General features: G+C 43.9%; 1 long non-coding RNA gene across 1 annotated transcript; it reads left to right on the top strand.

Annotated features, from left to right (window-relative positions):
* The first annotated feature begins 3,235 nt into the window (after nt 1-3,235).
* LOC106022363 lies at nt 3,236-9,985 on the top strand. The gene is made up of 3 exons (XR_001197361.3): nt 3,236-3,462; nt 7,082-7,248; nt 8,752-9,985. It is a non-coding gene; the product is annotated as an uncharacterized LOC106022363 (long non-coding RNA).
* Nucleotides 9,986-13,256: the final 3,271 nt, after the last annotated feature.

Genomic DNA, 13,256 nt, shown 5'->3' with positions numbered 1-13,256 from the left:
AGAAAACATTAAGACTATTTTTCTAATCACAATGCCATAGTAACAGAAATGAGAAATAACACAGAATCCTCAACCTAACTGAAAAAAATGAAAAAGCAAGCAAGCTAAAGCAATATGTACTTTGAAATTAAAGCAAAACAAAGTAGAGAATCCTTCACTCTTGAGTGACACAGGAAGTCACAGGCGGCATTGCCCACAGTCCAGTACACAGAAGAGTGTGTCCTAAAGTGAGAAGACAAAGAGAAGACATGGATCCCAAAAGCCAGCAGGCAACTCCAAACAGAGAGAGCAGCCAGGCATGGTGGTGCATGACCAGAAGAACCTCAGCACTTGGGAGACAGAGGCAGGAGAATCAAAGTTATCCTCAGCTACTTAGCAAGGTAGAAGCCAGCCTGCACTACATATGATCCTGTCTTTTAAAAAGGAACAACAGATTAAAAAAACAAAGGAAAAGAATATAATTTGATAATCCTCAAATCAAGTTCTTCGAAAACTAAGAAAACTGGCAAACCATTGGACATCCAACTAGGGCAGAAACAAAAACAAACAAACAACCCCCCCCAAACTGTAACTATAAAGAAAGAGGAAACTCTTAAATTGTAGCTGACCCCACAAAACAAATGTGAAAACCTGGGAAAAGTGAGTATTTGTAAGAACTATCAATTTTCTCTTATTATCTCTTCCAGAGCATTAAGACTGAATTCTGAAATTCCTATGTTGAAGTTACTGAAAAGGTATCAGAGACCCCACCCTAAAACAGTACCCAGGTTCAGGCTGTGCACAGAGTGATGCAGGGTCATGTGCAAGGTCCTGATGATCCTGACATGCAAATTGTCAGGGTGCATGGACAGATGGGATGGTCTCTTCTCATCCTCAAGTCTAACAAAGTCCTGATGCCCAAACTCATTTGAGTGAGAAGTTTCTGGGGGTAATGCATATACTGATTAGCTTGGCTTATCAATTCCAAAGAACACATATCTCTAAAACCATCTTGTTATATGATGTCCATATGCGAGTCTTGTCACTTTAAATAAGTCAAAAGGAGACTGGTTTGCAGGGAACGGTGGAGTCAGCAGGTGAGTGTATTCAAAGAGCTCCCTCCATTAGCATGTACTGGATTCAGTCCCTGAAAACCCATGTAAATCAAAGCCAGACCACATCTCAACACAGCTTGACACCTGTTTTGATAAGTATGTTATCGGATTAATTAATGTCTTCTAAAGTCCTGGCAACAGTCCAGTTTCCCCAATGATAGCAAGATTTCTTATTTCACTTAAAATTTTTTAATACAATATATGTTTTAGTATTTTAAAGCATTCTCTATTCTATCTGTTAGTGCTTTATGAACCAAAGATGAGGTCGATGTAAGTGGTTGATAATTTCTGTGGGGCCAGAGACTTCAGGGGTTCAACCTTGGTGGCTAGCCTGAAAGTCACACAGTCTGAGGTAAGCAAACAGATTAAATCCCATGAACATTATAAAACATGTAAACATTGTAAAACAGGCTTACATTGGTTTTAGTTGAGTCCCAGTCTCTGTTAGTGAAGAATTCGGTATTTTGGTATATTTTATTAAACCTCTGCCCCAGATCTTTTTAGTTTCCTTTTAGATTTTTATTTATGTATTTATTTTTTTAGATATGAGTCCTCTGTCTGCATCTATACCTGAATGCCAGAAGAGGGCCTCAGATCCCATTATAGATGGTTGTGAGCCACCATGTGGTTGTTGGGAATTGAATTCAAGATCTTTGGAAGGGCAGCCAATGCTCTTAACCACTGAGCCATCACTCCAACCTATCTTGTTCAGTGTTTTAAACAAACATTTAGCCTGTCTCCTATGTTTTTCACATAATAGGGGTGTGCCAGTGGATAAAACCAGCTCTCCTTGGGAGGCATATTTCCACTGAGAGAAAACACAGAGCACACACAGGATACATGTCTGTGAGAGTAAACCCATGAAAGAAACAAAGCAAGATGAAGTCTGGATAGAAATGGAAACCAGGCTGGCTCAGACTTAAAGAGGTGTTGTCTTCCATGTCTGCTCACTTCCTTCCTAGCAACCAGGAAACACCACCCTAGGCCCTGGGGTTATAGAAATACAAGACAGATCCTTTTTCCTTGTCTGTAAGTGTGCATGTGCGTGCGTGCATGCGTGCGTACGTACGTGCGTGCGTGCGTGCGCGTGTGCGTGTGCGTGTGTGTGTGTGTGTGTGTGTGTGTGCTGGTGCATGAGAACAAATTTGAAGGGGCTTTCTTTCCTACTATTGGTTTCTTTGAATTGAATGCAGTCACCTTGTTGGCCCAGTATTTTTTTTTCCTTTTTTGTTTTTTTTAATACAGAGTTTTTCTGTGTAGCCCTGGCTGTCCTGAAACTCACTCTTGTAGATCAGGCTGGCCTGGAATTCAGAGATTTGCCTGCTTCTTCCTCCTGTGTGCTGGGATTAAAGGGGTGGGCCACCACTGCCCAATGTTTGTTGGCCCAACTTCTAAGAAAAATGCAAATAAAGTATCTTGAAAACCACAAAGTTCTTGCCTAGTTAAACTTATCCTCAAAAAAATAAGGGAAGAAAATGACACTGGAGAGGAGAATGAGTCCCCTCTAAGTCCCCCTTCCTATCTGCATACACTAGGCCTTGAACCACCCCTTCTTCCGAGCCAGCCCAAGACCACACACCAGCTTCTTCAAGAGAAAGAACTCACATAACCCTAATCATTCTTAAACCAAAAGCACATTCATCTAATATCCTATCCTCTGTACACCCAACTCCATCACCATGTTTGTTTCCCGCTCTAAATGAACTTCATCTGTTTTCACCAATGCGTGCCTTCTTTCCAAGACCCCTCCCCCAAACATTCACCCTCCCCATTCATCAAACATTTCCCCACAGCTGTTCCTTAGGTCCTGGGATCAGACTCAAGGATTTATAAGTCAGAATCGCCATCTCTTTTACCAGAACTTCCTTGGGTCCATCAAGCCAAGCTCTGGGGAATGATAACACAACACAGCCTTGTCCTACTCTCCCCAGCCTGGAAACACTCCAGAATACACACTCTCAACAAGCTCCCAGATAGGCTGCAATAGGGTGAGTTTTGAAATATTTCTCCCAGGGAATTAATCAGCCAAGGAGCCTGGATCTCAGGCGTATGTTGAACATATGTTGTTGCCATGGTAACTGTGCTTCGGTTTGCTGGACCCAGTTGGCTGTGGTTTGGCTCTTTTCTACCCACAGCAGAGTTTCTGGTAGACAGGAGTGGAAAATAGATCTATCTATTCATCCTTTGGCTTAAGATCTGGACTGGCCACATTTATCTGTATGTGTCTTAGACACAGTGCCCTGTACAGAGATACACAAGGTAGATCACGGTCTACAAAAAGAACAATGACTGCAGAACCTAGAGGAAGTTATTCCATCTTTGAGCCTGTTCCTAAACCTGGGGCATCTGATAACTGCATACAAGGGAGGTAAGAATAACATGTTGGAAAGTCCTTGCTGATTTTGTAGGCTTGTACGGGTGATGAGAACTGTCTCAGTAGCCCATGGAAGTATCTACTCCAGTATTTCTCAACCTTCCTAATGCTGCAACCCTTGACTACAGTTATTCATGTTGTGGTGACCCACAATCATAAAATTATTTTTGTTGCTACTTCATAATTGTAATTTTGCTACTGTTAAGAATCATAATGTAAATATCTGTGTTTTCCAATGGTCTTAGGTGACACCTATGAAAGAATCCTTCTATGCTCAAGGGGGTCATGACCCACAGGTTGAGAACCACTGATCTAGACTCTCATTTAATTATCAAGTCACTGGAGGGACATAATTCTTGAGTTACAATTTTAGGTATAAAATGTGGCCCGCACATGTCTCAATGCTTTTTTTCCCCGGTGCATTAAGGGTTTACAGGGTGTGGCTTGGTCTGAGTGTTGCAGCCTTGACTAGATGAGGTCTGTCTCTGGATTCTCATTGGTAGATCCTGGGTCCTAGATACAGTTGCCTTGGTGAATTCATACAGATGTGTGTGGGCAGGGACAGGCTCTTCAACTTATTGTCTGCTTCTAAAAATTGAGGTTATCCCTACAGACACTTCAAGTGAGCTGTGGCATGCTCTGACCTCTGTTTTATTTTTCTCTCATGTATGCCTCTGCAAGCAACTAAGGCTGCCATTGTTTGGGGGACTGAATGAGCTGAAAAAGGAGGAAAAGCAGGTATCTGCCGTGTCCCAGTTAACTCCATTCTTTCTAGTCCTTCCGAGATAGGAGGAAAGTCACATTTCAGTTAGCTGAACAGGGATGAGGTCCGCTTTGAAGGACTCCTTCTGGCCTGCCTTTTACAAAGTGTTCTGCAGTGGGGGTCAGCTTCTGTCCCTCTGCCCTCCGATGCTGAGCTCAGGGATGTAGGTAGAGTAAGTGGTTTCCTGCAGAGGACATGGAGGGTGGCTTGCACAATGACAGCAATGTGTGGGCACTTGAAATGTCCTCTAACAGGCCAAGGGAATTAAAGTTGAGTTTGATGTTAATGTGGTTAAAACCCACTTAGGAAAATAAGTCTCAACTCTCTTATAAAATCAGGTATGTAGAATCTGCCTATTAGTTCATAATCTGAACAGGATGGTGTGTGTGTGTGTGTGTGTGTGTGTGTGAGAGAGAGAGAGAGAGAGAGAGAGAGAGAGAGAGAGAGAGAGAGACTTATCTGAATTACTGTTCTTCTCATGAGCTGTTTTAAAGGGATGACACTCTAGAAGCTTTGCAATATACTCTCATTATTAGTGTGATAACCCAAAAGAGGTTGAAGTTTAGGACCACTGAATTCAGAAAGAGAAATAGCTCTGGGACTGGGGCCAGGACAGTGAGCCCAGGCGAATACTCCTAGGTCCTCCAGTGCACTTCATAGCCCACAGGTGCCTATAGTAACCTGGATGCTGGGAGAAAAGCTGGTGGCAGGTGTGGAATTTAGGAATGAAAGGGAAAGGGGAAAAGGTACAGTCCTTCCCCATGAATCAGAAAGGAAGCCAACTTCAAGGGCTGCCTTGGAGACCGGCTTTTATTTACTTGGGGTCCAAAATAGATATGATTGAGCACTATTTTATTTCCAGTTATCTATAGAAACAGAACCAGGAGGTGGGGGGGAGGAAGGGAGGAGATCAAAATCAGTTTGACAGCACAGAATTTCTTGTTTTTAGAAGAAAGCCAGTGTTTGTTCTGTTCTTTCCAGCCTTCAGCTTATCTGGGAAGATCTACCCACATTTTATATCTTATACTTTATATAGAATCTAGCAGTGTAAATGTTCATCCAGCTCAGATGTTCATACACTAGACAGAAGCATACAGAATAATGCTTGATCAAATACACTGTGGCCCCACCAAGTTGACACAGCATCACTCTGTCCTTACTTTATCCTGAGGAGGGGTCCAAAAAAGAAGGAAGGATCTAGAACTCAGGAATAGGGAAGCTATGATAAGAAACCAGGAACAGGATCCTTCCTCCTAAGACAAGAAATCAGAATCTACCAAGTTCTACTGCTGTGACACACAGAGATTAAGCAGGTTGCCCAAGGCTTAATTTTAGGTCATGTTTGCCGGGTTGTAGTGCCCAGCTGATTACTCAAACAGCAACCCAGACAGTCCTATGGCAAATTTTTATATGTGGTCCATATTTCAATCAATAAATGTGGATGATGAATATTGTCCTCTGTCCTGTGGGTGGACCTCATCTAAACGGAGATGTAAGCACAAGAGCAGAGGCTGAGGTTTCTTCAGAGATACCTCACAGAAACCCCTCCAGATTCTGGGGACTCAGTCCTGGTGACAACACCAAACTCTTGCCTAAATTCCCAGGGGCCAGCAGCTTGGGGACTTTCCAGCTGCCAAAATCATATGAGCCAATTCCTTAAAATATACCTGTTGGTGTCTCTGTGTTATATCTGCTTATAAATACTGTTGCTCCTTTCTGTTTACCAAAATAAAAATGATAGAAAAGAAATAGAAGCCCCCCCCCAAATACTAGAGGCACTGGGAGTCCAGGACCTTGGACAGGCAGGGAAGGGAGCAATGGGGCCAGACCTCATCTCTTGGACAGACACAGCAGGACACGTTGCTCTGCATGGAGGGGATCACCCCTGAACCAGCAGGACAGTCCTAGCCTAAGCAAGTTTCCTGGCCCTGCAGGGCACCCAAGGTTGGGTTTAAAGACTTCTATCAGTTTGGCTGCATGATGTATGGTCTCCTCCCAGGGCAGAAACCAGGATATGATGCAGATGGAACAGGCAGCAGGGCAAATTTACAATGATCCTGATAATTTAAGCACAGTCAACACTCATCTTCTAGATGATTTACTGATCACATCTTAGATACTTAGAAGATGTAAGCAAATTAAAGAAAACTGATGGCTAATTCGCCATCAGCATCTCATTTCATGCTTATGGAGGATCAAGGAACAGAGGGCCATTTTAATGACTGGTTTGAATTCTCACTTTATGAAAATTCCTCCTCACAGGAAGCTTGTTCCTGCAAGAAATGAACATGAAGTCTAACCATGGGTCAGGTCTTAGTCTCGTTCATAACACAGGCAATTTATGAACCCAAAAGACAGATGAAGTCTATACATGTTGATCAATTCCAGAATGTTCTAAAAGCAATTAAGGGAGTCCGGGTTTTTTCTTTGAAAGAAGCATCACCATGATTTTGAGAGGACTGCTGTTCATTTATAAATCCCATTCTGATTTCAGAGTTAGCCTTTTAACGTGTAGTCATTTGGGATGCTGGGAATGAGCTAACCGAGTCACCTGCCTGCAACGGATAGCAACCCGCAAGTACATTCTCCTGTCCTATCACACGACAACCAAGAAGTCATAACGCTGGCCTTGGCACATCCTACAAAACCAGACTCTCTGTAGAACTCTTCACAAGGAGCTGAAGGGCACGGTGGAATGAGGATCCTGAGAGGAGGAGGAAGAGGGGGAGGAGGTGGTGGGGGAGGAAGGATGATGGAAAGTGGAAAGGCAGGACCTTTTAAAGGTTGCAGACATACTGCGAATGTTAACATACTTGGGAAATAACTGAGCCCTTTGTTCTCGGTCTTCAGTGTCATCGCTGGGGTCCCGTTGAGCTCCAAGCCTCGCTGACTCTTCTGCCACAAGCACATCTTGTAGGATCCTTTGGGTTTGTTCTGCATTACAACAAGATGATTGTCTCATTTCTGACACTGGTGTAAGGCTGATTGCTGCTGCCACTCCTCTTTTCTTCTCTAAGGTAGTGACAACATATTACTGTAGATTTAGCCATCACAGACTGTACGTAATAGGACAAGCAGGACTCAGTTCACATTTTTCTGAAGTCACATTTCTGTTAGTTCATTTAAAAATGATCCAGGTGTCAGGGCACATGCTGTAATCATGGCATATGAGTGATAGAGACAGAAGAAGGATCAGGAGTTTGAGGCCAACCTGGGCTACATGAGGCCCTAGCTAAAACAACCATTAGCTGTTCAAAATCAAAACTTTCCTGCCTTGACTGGAAATAATCTCTCTCTCTCTCTCTCTCTCTCTCTCTCTCTCTCTCTCTCTCTCTCTCTCTCTCTCTCTCTTCTCCTCCCTCCTTCACTCCCTCTCTCCAAAAAAAAATACTGGCATTTTTATAGCTATAGAGGTTTTAAAATACCTAGTGATAGGCTCAGTGGCTAAGGGCACCTGCTATCAAACCTGAGTTTGATCCCTGGGATTCTGAGGGTGGAAGGATAGATCTGACGCTGTAACTTTAAACTGCCTTCCGTTCTGTATGCACACAGTAACTAAAATGTATATTTAAAAAAATACCAATTTTCCAAGCAGGACAGCAGTGACACACACCTTTAATCCCAGCACTCTGGAAGCAGAGGCAGGCAGATCTCTGCGAGTTCAAGGCCAACATGGACTACAGAGCCGGTTCCAAGGCAGCCAGAGATACACAGAGAAATCCTGTCTCAAAACAAAAACAAAAACAACAATTTTCTTTGCAATATTTAAAAATGGGAACAAGGGAAGAAGGAAATACAGGCATCAGAGTCCCTTCCAAGCATGACTTCCTGTTCCTGACCTTTCCCATCTTGGCCTGGCCTGGGAGCCAGAGTCGTGGGGAGTTCCCCTGACTCATGGAACTCATCAGTAGTATTCATTCCCCACCCCCCTTTTTTTGGAGACAGAATTTCACAATGCAGCCTAGAGCTCTCTATGTAGCCCAGGCTGGCCTTGAATTTATAGAGATCCACTGTCGGTGCCACTGAGCCCGTCCCCACAACAGGCTTGGATCAAAGGTGTGCACCACCACACCCAGCTGGAACTAATTTTCTACCTCTCCAGAAAATGACCATGTTTTCTACCTTAACTTGGAGCAGCAACTTCCCTCATAGTTGCCTAGCAATGGAACCCAGTTAAGAGATGATGGCACAACAGTTACAATGTTTTGTCAACCCCCTTGGACATTTGACATAGTTTCACCAACCTGTTCGCCCACCCTCTACCTGACCTGCCCCCAGCCCACTCACACCATCCTCTGTGTTGTCTTCCTTCAGCTCCTAGGAGACAGCCTCTAGCCTGCGAGATGGTTTGAATGAGAAACGCCCCCCTTAGTCTCAGGTATTTGAATACTTGGTTCCCAGCTGTTGAGGAAGGGTCAGAAGGCACAGCACGCTGCAGGAGGCGGGCCATGAGGGCTGGGTTTGGAGAGTGCAAATCCTCACTCCACATGCAGTTTCTTTTCTCTGCCTCATGCTTACAGTTCCTGCTGCATGCCTGCAGTGTGCTGGGACGCTTCCTGCCGTGATGGACTCTCAACCTCTGGAGCCATAAGTCAAATAAGCCATCTCTTCTACAGGCTGACTGCAACATGGTGTTTTATCACAGCAACAGATAAGTCGTTGAAGCCCTCATATGAGCCTGACCCCAGGCTTGCCCATTGCAGACATTTGACTTGTGTACTATTACCTGTACTAAACCCCTTGGGAGGAGAGGCTGATACCCTTGAGGTGAGCTATAGGAAAGATGGATTGGGGGCTGTCCTCCTGGCTGTTTGCTCATATGCTTACACCTGAATTGTGCTTCCAGTCCCACTCCTCATTCATACTAGATAGAGTATTCTACCTCCCTCAGAGAGCTCTGCCTGAGAGCTGCTCACTCAGTCCCACTAGAATGTGTTTACCAGTGTGCCTGTGAATGGCAGCAGCTAGCCCCTTTTGTATTGTGGGAACTGCAAAGTCTCTCTGGTGTTAATATGCACTGAGGCTACCCACAGGCCGAGAAAGAAAGAAGGCGGATTTCACAACCGCTCATCGTAAAGCAGCCCCATTCTAGGCCAGCAAGGGCGAGCCCCTTAGAGCAAGATGAGTCACCCAGCTCTGGGGGAGGTGGACTTGAGACTTCGAAGATAACTTGTTTAACAGTCCAGAATTAGCACTAGGGAACGTCCCTTACACAATCAGGCTAAAACTCAAATTCTGACATTCAAGTGCCAAGGGAACATGAACTTTTTAAAAATTTTAGTTTTTAAAACTCAAGTTAGAAACCAGCTCTCCAATGCTGAGCATGCTTACACAAACCTCTAATCCCAGCCCTGGGGAGGCTGAGCCAGGAGGATCATGAATTTGAGGATAGCTTGGGCTATTATTTTGTTTCACAAAATAAAAACAAAAATCGCTCTCCACTTCCATTTTGATTGTGTCATTGCTATTATCTTTCCTTTGCAACTTTTTGATTTTTAAGTCTTTTTAGAGTCCCATAGAACTTTCAAAAAAAAGCATGGAGAATTCCCATGTAGGCTTTTCTCAACTTTTCTTAATAAGAACATTGTTTATAACCTTAACTGATTAAAACCAGGAAATGGATGTTGGCACAACACTGAACTACAGATGTTATTCGTATCCCCTTGGTCTTTATGGTGCTCATTATGATTCGTTTGTAGTTCTATCAGGTGTGCAATTTGTGCGACTAAAGATCCAGTAAACATCTCAACTGAACTGTTTTCCTGTCTCTCTTCCTTCTCAGTCACAGTTATTTCTTTGGATAAGAAAAAATGATGTAAGCAAAAAAATGATATAAACAAATGAACCAAACCCTGTGTTTGGTCCTCACCTAAAATGTTAGTCACTGCAGTAGATATCTAGCTTATGCTAAATTACACAGTAAAAATATTTATCAGTTTTCAACAGTGTAACAAATATTCAATAACAATAAAGTATTTGACAATATAAATTGGTTTAAGTGATCATAGTGCATTAATACACATTAGACACAATGCAGTTAGACAGAACAAGAGATAAATGATCAGATCCACACACGTCTATGACATAGAAAATTATATTACATTATATCATAGTGTAAGAAGTCACTCATAGATACCTTGCTCAGTCTAGGCACCGGGGAGTGGTGGGGGGCTGGGTCTTGCCTGAACATGGTGATGGAACAGACTTCATTGACTCCTCATGAGAAGCAGATGGGGCATGGGGTGTGGGGAAGGTGGGAGAAGCAGGAGGGAGGGAGAAAGGGAGGGAGGGAGGGGGGACTGGGATTGGTATGTAAAGTAAAAAATAAAAAGGTCTCTCATAAATATTGATTTAGACTTGTCTACGGATCTGTCTTGACTATTTTTATTGAGAGTTACAAGGATGTAGGATGGGCAACCTACCATCAACCTGAAATGCACAATGACGATCTTGAAAGCTAAGGACACTCCTTTCCCTACATAGACAAATCTTAGAAGGCACTACTAGCAAGCAGGGCCCTTACGGTTCCGTCGTGGAAAAGTGTCATAAAGAAATGAAACTTGGCAACCAACACCACTTCAGAGTATTCAAGCCTCTGTCGTATACCCATGGGAGCCACAGCCTCATAAATAGCAGTCCCCTCCATCTGCCTCTGTCCTCACTGTCCTACAGCTGCCCCAGGATGTATGTCATGGTCGCTTTCCTAAACCAGGCTTTGTCCATCTCCCTTCCCATTTCTATCCTTGTGTTAGGCACCCCAAACACGTCTCAGCAGTGTACAGTCACTCTTTGTAGAAGGAAGAAGTTGAGAATTCAGGAGAGTCACCTACAGGGCTCTCTTTGGAAGACTGAGAAGATAAACAGCAAATATTTTCATGATTTTTATATAGCAGCTTCATGCAATATAACTCACACACCATAATATTTATCCTTGTTTTTCAGTGTACTTACAGGGGTGTGTGGCCAACAGAATAACTTTGGAAAATTTTCACCACCGCCCCCCCACCCCCTCACATACACGCCCTGTTTTCATACTCATTCATTCCCTACTCCTGCACCTCCTACTTCCAGCTCTGTGACCAGTAATCTGCTTTTCTTCAGTGCTAGAGATTGAACCGGGGCCTAATATGTGCAAGGCAAGGGCTCTGCTACAGAGCTACAGCCCCGGCCTGCTCTGGACATTATATGAATGTAATCCTATGAATGTAATTTCACGGCATTTTGAGTTGCTTATTTCTTTTCCATGTTTTTGAAGTTCATGTGTGTTATAGCACACACAAATCTCCAGTCCTTTGAATGGCAGGACAATCTTCACTTGCATAGACATACCACAAATCGTTCACTCATCAGTGGATGAACATTTGGGATAGTTCTGCCTTGGGGCTGCCACGAGCAATGCTCCTCTGGATATTGTTACACAGGGCTTTGTGTGGACACATGTTCGTATATTCTGGGTGTCTGCCCAGGAGCGGAACTGCTGATTCATGGGATAACTCTGATATTTTTGAAGAAGCATCATAATATTTGTGTCTTTTGTGAACAAAATCTCAGCCCCGCTTTCTCAACCCGTTAGCACTTTATGGCTTGCGCTTGAAATCACCGTTGAAACAAGACAGAAGTCTTTTAGATATTCAGACACCCCTCAGGCTGTGTCAGGAGCTGTGCATGACTTTCTTGTCTATCCTAGCATTGGTTTCAACATTATGAAAATTATTTTTAGAAACCTGGACATTTTTAGTAAGCTCTACATCAATGCTGGGCTGAGACTCTTATTCCACCGTGTGGACCGGGTCCTTACAGATGTCTGCATCAGACCACCATTCTTACATTTACTAACTCTAGAGCAAATGGCGCTCTTACCTTGGTAATAGAGGAAAAGCGAGGTGAGTAGGTAAGGGCTAAACTCCTCCAGATGAGAGCAGAAGGCACAGAAAGCTCCCGGACCTTTGGAGAAGAGCGTCAGGAGGAAGCACTCGATTCTTTCTGAGTAGCGGTCCTGGGAGATGATCTCTCTGTATTCTTTCAGGGAGAACACACCATCATACACCAAGTAGGGGAGCACCCGGCCCAGGTGGAAGTCCTTCACTAGCTGCTGTTTGTACCTCATCAGTATTTCTGAGAGCCATCGATTCCTCTTCTCCTTCTCCCTCTGCGTCCTTGTTTCACAGGAATAAAACCAAGAGTTGGCTCCTCTCTCCAACATGCTGGGCCGTGTAGAACTGGGGACACGTCTCTCTCCTGGTGGCTACTGCTCTGAGGCCCTGCAGGTAAGACCCACAGACTCAGACACCTGGAAGCAAAGGTGTCTGGAGTTGATAGAGGTCTGCAGGGAGAAGGGGGGCATGGGATTAACCCAGGGAGGATGCAGTGAAGACAGTCTTGACCCAAGAGGATTGTGCTACATTCATTAACCCTTACCCCTTGCAGCAACCAACTTCAAAAGGTAAACTGGAGACAGACTAGATAAAGTCCATTCAATTTGCATTCTTCCTTTCACCTCCAATCATTTTCCTAGCATTTCACTCCCCAAATAATCCTTTTGGACATAATGAATGTGCCATGCTCACAACTGACTAAAATCATAATAATATCAATAGCGGTATCAGGAAGGTACACTGCTACCTATATGTGGTTGGTGCACTATCCAGCACACATCTGGGGACTTGAAACCACTTGGCACTAAATTCATAAGAGTAGAGATCAGGACTAACAGCCAGTTGTCATTTAACAGCCTTTCCATTTTATGAAGCTGTCCCCTGCATGCTGCTTCTTAAGATCATAGTCCTTTCATTTTCAAAGAAATGTAAACACTTTGAAGTGGTCCTTTGATTAAGTAGCTCAGTGCCATATAGGACCCCTCTCCCCTGACCTAAGCCTAGTGTCCATTTAATGAAACTGGATTAGAAGGAGGGATTATCCTGGTTTGGGGCTGGCCGCTGCCACAAACAATCTGTCACTTGAAATTGTGTGGCTGTAATACAGTGTGCCCAGCTAGTCTTCATGTTTACAGCCGCCTGGAAACTCT

Source organism: Mesocricetus auratus, unplaced genomic scaffold, assembly GCF_017639785.1.
Source record: "Mesocricetus auratus isolate SY011 unplaced genomic scaffold, BCM_Maur_2.0 Super-Scaffold_4256, whole genome shotgun sequence".
Lineage (NCBI taxonomy): Eukaryota > Metazoa > Chordata > Mammalia > Rodentia > Cricetidae > Mesocricetus > Mesocricetus auratus.
This window is presented reverse-complemented; position numbering and strand designations above follow the sequence as displayed.